Below are 12,247 nucleotides of genomic sequence, written 5' to 3' on the forward strand. Positions count from 1 at the left end.
GACGTTTTAAGTTTTGGTTGGTAGTGTGAATTCCATTCAAAGTCCAAAGAAAAGATCAAAAGCAGTTTCAGTCACTGGGATTTTGGGAAATGTTTCATTTTTTAAGAGATTGCCTAATTTACTTTGGAAATTGTCCAAATTTCGGCAAGAATGGAAATTGAAAGTAAGAAGGCTACTGCAATAAGGGAAACTTGAGTAAACTATATTAAAGAAAAAAAGCTGATGAAAAGCTAAGCAGCTATGAAAATGCAATTATGGAGACTCTGCAATTATGGTAAAAGCTTAGTATGCACCATTAGCTGAAAAATGAAATAAAACTATATAGCTAGTATACAAGCTGTGTATGCTCACAGACAAGTACAAGTGAGCATAGAAGAAGAGAAGTGATGAGAATATCACCAACATTTTCCATTTTCAGACTTTAAGATAATGAATTATTATTTTACAACAGCAGAGATTGGGATGCTTGCTCTAATTAAATAAAAGTTTCATCTTAGTAGGGTAAGATATTTTTTATCAATTAAAAGATACAATTTTTTTGATAGCAGTCGCAGTTGTATTTGTGCTTATCACTTCAGAATGGATTTGCTGATTTTTAATACAAAAAGGTATTCCATTTCATTAGTGTTCTCACATAATTTTCTCTGCTACAAAACAAATGAGACATCATCCACCTGAAAAATTTCCAATTATGTTAAAATCCATGTTTCAGACAACTACCTGGAAAACAATGGTGATTTTCTGATTTAAAATTTCCCTAAATGCCTTGCCCAGCAACAACCACATAGTATTTTGCAATTAGCTTTTATTTATATACTTAAAACTGTAGATTGACATGTGCTAACTTTTTTTCCCATTGCCTTACTGATTTATGTATCTAACACAGAGATATAAACACATAAAAAGTTATAAATTTACTATTATTGAGAATAAATCTTCTGTAATATGAGTACAAAAAACTATTTAAGCATGACTTTAAAAATTCATACCAAAAAATAAGTTAATTAATTTAACCTCTAACAAATTAAAAATTATTTGCATAACATACGTTTTTATAAATAAGAGCAAATGAAAAATAGAAAATGATTGTAATATATATATATTTTAAGTATCCAATATTCCTTATATGCAAGCAGTTTTTAAAATTGAGTGAAAAAGAATCATGAAAATGCTAAAGGAAAGTAGGTATACATTTGAAGATTGAAAGTATGCTAAGGTATTAAAATTTATTCATAATGAGAAAATTTCAGCATTTCCATTAAATTGGCAAAGAAAAAAAAGTCAAAGCCTTGAAAATAGATCAAGTAGACAAATGAAAAATGACACAATCCTTCTAGAGTAAAACTTGGCAGAACTTAATGACACTACCTATGTATTTACTCTTCAACTCAGCAAGGACTTCTCTGTGAACTTGTTTCGAAGATAATAATTTCAATTATATGAAAGTGAGTTACTCAGGGTTATACACTGCAGTATTTTATCATTGTTGGGTATTACATTTTCAAACATTGGAAAACAATGATCAGAGTTACATTGTGGTGCAACAGGGTAAGGAGTCACTTGCAATGTGCACATATCACATCAAATAGTGGTATAAATCGTGCCTTGTCTTCTGAGTCAGCTTCCTGCTAATGTGTCTGGAAAGGTCTCAGAAAATGCCCCAAGTGCTTGGACTCCCACGTTAGACATCAAGAAGAGGAGATGGAGTTTCTAGATCCTGGCTTCTGCCCATCTCAGATCTGGGGCTGTTGTAGATATAACACATCTTTCTTTTTTTTTTTTTTTCTAGTTCGGTGTATTTATTTTTAATGCTTCTTCTGAAATAACTTCACACTGCAGCAATCTAGCTTAAAAAATCGTAAACCAGTATGCTTGATAAAAATAAAGGTAAAATTCCTAGCATAATACACATAAAGTGAATTCAACAACACCAAGAAATGCACACATCATACTCAAAGCGCATCTAGCCCTAGGATGTAGAAAATGGGGCAGCAAATGCAAATCAACACACCAAATGCTTCACACAAGCAGGATGAAGGATAAGCATTATTAAAACCACCTTACTGAAAACATTCAGGAAAATGCTGCATTTTGTTTGTAATATCATATATATAAAAGTTGAGACAAATATTCAAATATACCTCAATTGAGGTATATTGATACATTTCCTCTACGATATGCAAGCCAGGAGCCAAGAGTTTCTTCTGGGTCTCTCATGCAGATGCAGGGTCTCAAGACTTTGGGATGTTCTCTGCTTTTTCCCAGGTCACAAGCAGAGAGCTGGATAGTAATTGGAGCAGCCAGGACAAGAGCTTGTGCCCTTATGGGATCCTGACACATGCAATATTAGGACTGTAGCAAGGAGGCTATCATGCTAGGTTCCTTTTTTCCCCTAGAAAATGTAATCTTAATTTTTTACCTTTTATTATTATCATTTCATGATAAATTTCTTTTTTTTCTTTTTTTCTAATGCCACCCCCCTTTTTTATTGGTTCCATTGCATTATGTGACACAGTTTAATCGGCAGTGGAATTCCCCCTACCCCTCCCCAAACCCCCAGCTCCCCCCCCCATAATGGACTCCTCCACCCTGTTGCATTACCACAGTTCAAATTCAGCTGAGATTCTTTCATTGGAAGTATCTACCAGGCATAAAGTCCAGCATCATATTGTCCAGATAAGTTCATCAGTTCCTTGGGGAGACCATCTCTGGTCTGAAGGTAGAGCTGGTAGAGTGTTTTTAAGATTTTGGAGGATCTGAATTGTTGCCACTCTCACCACTCCAAGCACAGTGCAGTCTCTGGAGAATCCACTGATTGGCATAGTCCATCATAGAGTCTCTATTTGCCCAGCACTTACATTGCCAACACATAGCGAAGGTGATTGATCGACCTGCTCTGTCCTCCGTCAACTGATGGTTAGCATTCTGAGTCCGAAAGCTTGACTACGGAAATCCCCATCGAGCCTTTCTCCGAGATGTTCCCAGACCAAACTCCTGTATGTACCGGCAAGAACCGGGCCCGTCACAGTCCATCACCCCGATCAGCTGGCAGTTGCAGTTGCTGGGCTGGTTCTGTCTTCAGCCCCGCCTTCCACTGGAACCAATGGGTATCCGCAGTCCAGACTGGCTCTACCCAGCACATACTCGGCCCTTGCCCAAGCCAGTGGGGGCTGCCATCCAGTTGGAGTGACCCACAATAACCCCACCAGACCCGCCCCCTGCCCTGGTTTGCCAAAATGTGTGTCCAGTCTATCCCACATCCCCTTCTGCTCTCATACATGTCAATGGGCATGAGAACCATGTCCCATCTAACCAGCTCAACTACCCAGCCCTCACGGATGTTGTTGGGTGGTTCTCTGTCTAGCCACCCCAACCCCTGCCCTAGCTTTCCTGCCCTCCCATCGGGGGTGGTAACCCAAGAAGACGAGCTCACTGTTTCCCTCCCAGGCCACTCCCCCTCCTGGATTATGTAGTCTCCAGGTGATTCTGTGGTTTAACTTGACAGAACTAGCCCCCAGTGCCAGCTTCTGCCAGCTGATGCTGAGGCCAAGCCCCAATAACCCTCACCCACTCTAATTGTAGATTGCACCAGTAGGAACAATCGGCCCAGGCTGGTTCTTCCCTGATCCGGTCCACATGAGGCGCACAGGTGCTGTAGCCTTGCCTGGTCTGGTCTACCCCCAACCCTGCTCACGCTCTCCAGTGGGAGTAGCTGTTCAGCAAGCGGACCACCCCTTATTCCCCTGCCGGTTCAGCCCCCTCCCTTCCTAGCTCTCACATGTGCTGGTTGGGTGCTGCAGTCACGTCTGACACAGGCAACCTCACCTTGGCATTCCGTGTTGTGTACTGATTTTGTCGCGACCAAACCTGGCTCCACTCACACTCTGTTCTAGCATTCGGATTTGCCAGTGGATGACATGAACTGATTCAGCCTGGTCTGCCCCCAACCCTTGCCAAATGTATGCCAGTGGGACACTTTCCATGACCTCTTGGCAGTTTCCTTCCATGCTTCTTGTGCTTACCTGCAGGGTCTGTGTCCTGCCAGAGGAGCTGCCCAGGCTCCTCCATCAGAACCCCTGCAAGTGCCAGATTTCGTGCATACCAGTGGGTCCATAAGCCAAAACTACTCAGCTCACCTCCTGTCCTAGCAGGAACAGTGGCTTTTCCTGACTGGCTTTCAACCCATTCTGGCTCTTGCTGTTGGATGTTTCAGCCCAGCCACGGTGCATCCATCCCCACATATAGTTCATATATGGCTCAGTTGGAGTTGAGACCTAGCCTAGTCCGTCCCACATCTACCCTGGTCCTCCAGAACACTAGAAGGTGTTGTAGTCTGAGCTGGCCTGGTGCGTTTTGTCTCAGTCCACACGTGTGCCAAGCGAGACTACTACTGTATCCTGACCAGAACGCAACCCCATTCCAGCTAGTGTGCCCCTTTGGTGGGAGCCTCCACCCAGCTAGGGTGTCCCCTTAGCCCCCCGACTGTGCCTGCTCCCAGCCATAGATCACACGCATGCCAGTGGTTGCTCTGACTCAGCTTGACACAACCCGTCACCTGTCGCAACCCCTGTCCTAGACATTGTAGCTCAGCATCCGTGGCTCATGCAGACTGGTTGGTGCAAAAACCTAGCTGGGCCTGTCCTGTGGTCCATCCTGGTTTCCAATCTTATTTCTGGGCTAGGGTTTGCTCAGTACTGCCCAGTGTACCCGTTCCATCGCTTTTTCATACACTGATGAGCCGTTGGTGCAACTTTGCCCAGCCTGTCCAAACCCCAGGTCCAGACCACCTGTTCACCAGTGGGAGCTGTAACCACCAGGGGACCTTCCCAGGTTTCTGCCCCTGATCCCCTCCCAGATCCATTGGGCTTTAGGCCAGTGCCTGGAGCAGTTGGGCCCTCCCATTGGCCCTGTCTGAGCTGGTAAAGGTTGCAGTCTGGTCCACCCCACACCCCACACTCCACACCCCTCTTAGGATGCGCTTTCAGGTGCCACTGCACCTCTTGTGGGCATTCCCCTTCAAACCTTCAGGTCTCAGTTCCACTCTTATGCTAAAGTTACATGTCCCTATCACTGGCAATCGCCAGGAAGTCATGTTTCACCTATACTAAAGCTCGTCTAATTCATGAGTGTCCTTAAGCAGCTATTACAAATCATAAAAACCCCAGAGCTTGTCGCCGGGCGGCCAGCAGGCAGAGCCTGGCACCAATTAGTGCACTGGCCACCAGAAACCAAAGACTCTGCCACTGCCTTGCGGGGTGGTTTTGGCTTGAGTCCCTAGCCGGATTCCACCTAGCAGGGACACCTTCCCGCAGCTGCCACCCTGCGGAGTGATAACACATCTTTTTTTTGAAGTGAGAGATTAATCAATGTTCAATGTATTCCTATGGATCAACAGAAAATGCGGGAAGACACTGTCTATGAACAGGTATGGAATGATCCAAAACTGTATTGCTCAGTGAAAAACAAACACGGCCAAAGAGCATGTACATTTTATATAACAACGGAAGGAGACTTAGTATATTCATACAATAATGTCATTCTCAACCATCACAAGACTCTTTCTAGCTGTTTTAATTCAATAGCCGTGCAATACACCTAAAACAGCTTCACTATAAAAATTTTTTAAAAAGCTTCACTATAAATAATAATAAAATAGGGGTATTGTGGCACTTTGAGTTAAGCTACCATATACAATACTAGTATTCTGTATTGAAGTGCCATATCAAGTCCTGATGGCTCCATTTCTGATAGAGGTTCCAGAAAATTCCCACAAGAGAGGAACAAAAAAATGGCCTGTGATACTTGTCTGGATGGAGTTTGGGGATCTGGACTTCAACCTGGTCCAGCTCCGGCTGTTGGTGTCACTTAGAGAATGAATCAACAGAAGATATTTCCCTCTCAATCTGTCTCTCTTATCTCTTACTCTTATTCTACTTTTCAAATAAATAAATACAATTTTTAAAGTTAAACTACTAGCAAATTGTTGATCTTTGTTCATAGAATTGGAAGGAAAAAAACGCAAACATTGTGACAACCTCAAAGATGTAAAACTAAAAAGCAAATTGACACAAATGTTCCAATTGCATTTTTATTGAATTAAATTGTGTGGTGGAGGTAAATTACTGTGCCTATGGCTTACCTGAATTTGTCCTCCCCTCCACCACACAAACTGTTCTCCATTATGCAACTCATCTATGAGAATATGTGTATAGTCGTGTTTCCCTACATATCTATTTGTTTTATACTTTGCATGAAGGTTGATTTATCTCAAAAAGAACATATTATATTTTTTTATTTTATGATTGGCTATTTCATTGAACATAATGGTTTCTAGTAGGGATCAGTTTCTTACAAATAGTAGAATTTCATTCTTTTTCATGGCTCAATAATATTCCATGGAATAAATGTATCAGTCCCTTTATCCATTTGTGTTTTGACAGGTATCTGGATTATTTCCATGTCTTCACTATTGTGGATTGTGCTATTACAAATGTAGGGTGGCTGCTTACTTTCTCATGGGCAGATTTCACTTCCTTTGGATATATTCCCAGGAATGCTGGATCCATTTTTAGTTGCCTGAGCAATCTCCATACTGATTTCTACAGCGACTTCCCCAGACTACATCTCCTCCACAGGTGGAGTAGGGTATCTTTCTCCCCACATCCACAACAGCATGTGTTGATAGTAGATTGCTCAATGTAGGCCAATCTCACTGGAGTTAGTTGGCACCTCACAGCAATTTTTTTTCTTTTATTTCACTATTGGCAAGGTCTGTTGTATTTTTAAGCTCAAGCTCCTGAGACAGTGCAGGTATTTTCAGGTTCTGCTTAAGTGTGATTCATTCTGTGCAAGTATTTAAGCTGAAAAAACCTGGGAAAAAAGTTTCAAACTCAGGTTAATACATTGTTTTGCCTAGTTAAAAAAATCATTTTTTAAATGTATGTGGCATGCTTGCTTGATTTCTCTTTTAGTGAGTTCGTAATTAACATACAAAAGCTACTGCTTTAAGCATTTCTTTTTCTTACCTGAAATTTGAATGGTTTGTCTTCCAATAACTTCTTTGTAGAGTGTTTTCCATGTATAACACCACATCCCAGAGAAGCATAGATATTTTTATCTCATCCTTTCTGATGTTTTTAAAGATTTCTTTTATCTATTTGGAAGCCAGAGTCACAGAGGAAGAAGGGAAATATAGGGAGATCTTCCATCCCCTGATTCATTTCCTTAATGGCCAAAACACCTGGAACTTGGGTCTATACAGATCTCTCACCAGGAATCAGGGACCCAAGGACTTGGACCATCTTCTGGTCTCTCAAGCACAAGTAGTGAACTTGATTTGACATAGAGCATCTAGGACTTAAACTCCAACACATATGGCAAGTCAGCATGCAGGTGAAGGTTCACTCCATTAAGCCAAACACCAGCCCCATGAGTTCCAGTTTTGTTAACCTTTCTCTTTCTCTTCCAGAATTGCTCTTGATAATACACCCAATAATACATTGAAGAAGACTGGTAAACAGGACATGCTAGCCTTGTTTCATACCTAACAGCAGATGCTTTCAGCTTTTCACCATTCAGTATTATATTGACTGTCACTTTGTCATACGTAGCTTTAACAATTTTGAGGTATGTCTCTTGGGTGTCTACTTTGGGGTAAGTTTTATCGTGAAGGGGTGCTGAATCTTATCAAATGCTTCCTTCATATCCATTGTAACATCTGCATGATTTGTGTTGTTCATCCTGTTGATGATTTATGACATCTATTTATTTCCAGAATAGGAGCCACCCTTTCATCTCTGGAATAAATATCACTTGATCACAACCTAACTTTTTCATGTGTTGAAATCAGTTCTCCAGTACTTTTGAGAGTTTTTGCATTTGTTCATTAAGGACACAGGTATGTAGTATTCTTAATGGGTTTTTGTTCTACTTTGATATCAGAGTGATGCTAGTCTCACAAAAGAATGGCAAAAGCCCATGCTGTTCAATAAATGAAAATAACTTGAAAACTATTAATGTGAGTTCCTCTTTAAACATTTTATAGAATTTAGTACTAAAGCCAGCAGGTCCTGGAATTTTCCTTGGTGGTAGACATTTAATTATTACTTCAATTTCATTTTTTCTCATGGGTTTGGTTATTTTGTCAATATATTCTTGATTTATTACTGTTAGGTTATCAATTTCTTGGAGGTTTTCCAACTTAATACCATATAATTGTTCATGATAATTTCCTGTGATCTTTTTGTATTTCAATGGTAACAGTTACATTTCCTTTTCCCATTTGTTCCATGATTTTAAATTTTTCTTTTTCCCTCATTAGTCTGGCTAAAGGTTTCTCTAATCTACAACAAAGCAAAAGTTACTTTTGTTGATATTCTCTTTTGGTTTTCAATTTCAAATTCATCTATTTTTTGTGTTCTAGTTGTTATTATTTCTTGCTTCCTACTACTTTTGGTTTGATTTCTTCTTGTTTCCCAAGTCTTCAAGATGTATTTTTCTCGTGGTTTAAAGCCTGCCAGCAGGCCCTGAGGTCACCGAGGGTGAGGCAATAGTGTTCTTCAGCTACAAGAACCACCAGAGACAAGCTGGGGAGGAGTGTCCGTTTATTCAGAACAAATTCCAGGGTTATAAAGGTTCAGGAAGGAGAGGGCAGGAGGGCATCTTCCGGCAGAACCCCACCCACCAAGATACTGTAATGGGTTATAGGACACGTCTATTTCTGTTGACCTTTCGGTTGTGTCAGAGGTCATGTTCCATGCCTTTTCCCCTTTGACCTTCTAGTCATGTTGGAGGTCACACTCCCATGTAGGCCTGAAAGCTGAGCCTCAGAGCATGAGGAGGTAAGTTCTAAGCCAGCACACCAGGTAGCAGGCAAATTCAGGAGAGATTGCCCTCAGTATTTGCAGATTTTTTATTTGAGAACTTTCCATTTTTTAATGTGAGCAATTAATGCTATAAAGTTCCATCTTTATACTACTTTGCATATCCTCGATTTTTTTTATTTTTGTTGATATAAGGAACATTTTTGATCTCATTAAATTTCCTCAATGACTTATTGGTTATTTCCTTGCATATTGTTCCTTATAATTGTAAATGTTTTATTTTTCTTATTATTGACTTCTAGGTTTTTCCTTTGTACTTTGAGAAGATTTCAGCATTTTGAATTTTCTGAGACTTGATTTGTGGCCTAAAATGATGGCATGTCTAGTTTCTCTCTGTTTTCTTGCAGGTTACTGAGTTTCCTTACAATAATTATTTTGAATTTTCTTTATGGAACTTCATAGTTTTCTTATAGATCAGGATTTTTTTTTGTACAACTGCTATGTTCTTTCCAAGTTGTCATACTGACTTGCTTCTTAATGTTTCCTGTGTCCTTACATTGGTATCTGTACATCTGACATAGTAGTCCTTTCTTTTTAATATAGTATATATCATTGGCAAACAGTTTATTATTTCAGTGGAATGCATGATGTACTTTAATTTTACTTTAACTTTGGTTCTATTTAAGCCCAGAAGCGTAACCTCTGAGAGATATTTTTGTTTGTTTTAATCGGTGTCAACTGTGTCTGTGATACAGTGATCTAGACTGTAGCACTTGGTAGGTGCGAAAGTGTGACTCTGAGTTGAATGTGGGCTTCCTGATGTAAGTATCAACAGTCCCTAAGGACAGTTGAGGTCCGTTACACTAAGGATTGTAATAGCCATGGTTTCATGATTGACCCTGAGGGACACAAAGAGGGTTGTCTCCTTGCGCCACGAGCATGGCTGAAAGGGACAACAATTCCCACAGTTGCTGAAGCTTAAGACACTGACAGCCATGCCTCTGGAACTATGTGGGACTGCCCCAGGTCCTGCAGCAAAAGTGTGGCTTGTAACGGGCACACAGCACCAAAATCCTATACTAAGGTCGGGGGAGGGTAGATATGAACTGACTCTAGCACTGATCCTCCACAGTGACTACAAGGTGATCCAGGGGATTTTTTTCACTGGCAGATATGGATCTAGAGAGATGGAACACAATTTCTTTCATAGATTCCACTGACAGATTTTGAAGGTTGGAGGCACTTAGTAGGTCACAGTCATGGTGTTACAGGATACAGTGACCTGATTATTCACATCTCCCTAGTGGGAACCAGCCACCTGAAGGCAGAGTGACATGGATAGAGCCCTCAGGGCACCACAAATGAATACCAGTGACTCTGAAGATTGTCATATCAACACTTTCTGGCTCTGTAAAGCATTACTGCAATTTCACCCAGTTCTCAGGCAGTATACATGGATGATGCTGGGTTTGTGCCAGGGACTCCCAACATTATAAGCCAGGAGATGCAGAGCAAACTTCTTCAAGGTCTATCCAATTTTTCTATGGGCTATTATTGGCTCTAGTCCCAAGAATGTGAAGTGAACAGCTGGATCTTTCCTAGTTGATGAGCATAGCTTTAGGGCTTATGCTCAAGAACTTGCACACCTACAAGAATGTAGGGAGCCTGTTCTCTGCCCTATAGATTCCACTGACTTTGGTTACTTCTGGTTAACCACTGAACCACCTGCTGCCTGCTGAGCCATAACCAAGTTCAGCACCCACTCTTCCACAACCAATTGTGTCTGGCAATGTACAGCATCAGTAGAGTGGAAGAAAGCAATGTGGCTTTACTTTTGTGGATCTCAGTCAGGTCTCCAAATTAAGTTTTAAATCTGTAGGGAACTGTAGAATTCTCTGTCAGTTAAAGGTTCCTATGTGGGGATAGTTCAGTAACTTCTTCCACCTTTTTTTTTTTATTTAAGATTTTATTGTTATTGGAAAGCCGGATATACAGAGAGGAGGAGAGACAGAGAGGAAGATCTTCCATCCGATGTTTCACTCTCCAAGTGAGCTGCAACGGGCCGATGCGCGCCAATCCGATGCCGGGACCAGGAACCTCTTCCGGGTCTCCCACGTGGGTGCAGGGTCCCAAAGCTTTGGGCCATCCTCGACTGCTTTCCCAGGCCACAAGCAGGGAGCTGGATGGGAAGTGGAGCTGCCGGGATTAGAACCGGCGCCCATATGGGATCCCGGGGCTTTCAAGGAGAGGACTTTAGCCGCTAGGCCATGCTGCCGGGCCCAACTTCTTCCATCTTGTCTTAGCAAGATGGCATTTTTCAATGAGGACCCAGCTGATACAGTAGCAGTGCCTAGTAGGACAGCCAGCTGTGAGAACATATCTGTGCTTTTGTTCCTTGCTGTCCCACATAGTCCCCTGTTATCTCACTTCTCCATGGAAAATTGTGATCAGTCTTTTGGAAATGTGATTCTTTAATTTTCTAGAAACTTTCTGCAACTGAAGTCAGTTTGGCTTCTTAATATTCAGCCATCTTGGCTCTTTAACAAGAGATATCATTTTGTTAAAAGCTGGGAAACAGAGATCTTCCTCTAATTACAGCTTAAGCAAGACTAATCCTATCAGAACTCAGCTTTCCTAATGCAATTAACTAGCAAGGAATTTCCAGTTAGGTATATCCGTGAAAAATCAAGCTTCTAACCCCTTAGTCTTCCCAGGCATACCCACACATAATTCTGCCTGCTCTTGTATGCCAAATGAGAATCCCATCTTTACCTTCAAAGACTGAAAGTTGAGTACATTTTTTGCATTTTCCATAAACTTATCCCTCATGAGAAAGACATTAAGGTCTTCTGTCTTCTTTAGGAAACTTCCATGTCAGGAAAATACATGGTAAAAAAATTCACTGAGACCAAAGTTCACTGTAGCCAAAGGGAAAAAAATCTTGCTGCATAAAATGAAATCACTTGGAAACCCTGTGGGTCTCCTTAATGACTTATTCCAGGCTTCCAGAGACCAACTCCAGTCAAGTTTGAAGCTCGAGAAGTGGGCGTGGCGTAGGCGAAAAGAGACATGAACACAGTCACTTGGTGCCTTCTTTGTAACAGCTCAAGAAGCTGTCCTTTTTTATTTACCCAGCCATATCACAAGTTTCTGCACAAACATTTAGTTGTTCTCTTATTACTTCATGACGAAGGGGGCATGCATAGATACTTGGTCATTCTGTTTGTACTTCATGGCTAAGCAGGTTCCCCTAAAGATAATTGTGCTAAAATTCTATGTTTTCTTCAAAGCAAGCCATTGTTCATTCTTCAATAGTAGCAATGGAGTGACAGCCAGCACTCTAAGGCCAAGGCATGTGTGATTACCTGCTAATCAGTAATACATTCCTACTACACTTCTGTTTCCACAACTTGCTCATCATTTAA

Source organism: Ochotona princeps, chromosome 3, assembly GCF_030435755.1.
Source record: "Ochotona princeps isolate mOchPri1 chromosome 3, mOchPri1.hap1, whole genome shotgun sequence".
NCBI lineage: Eukaryota > Metazoa > Chordata > Mammalia > Lagomorpha > Ochotonidae > Ochotona > Ochotona princeps.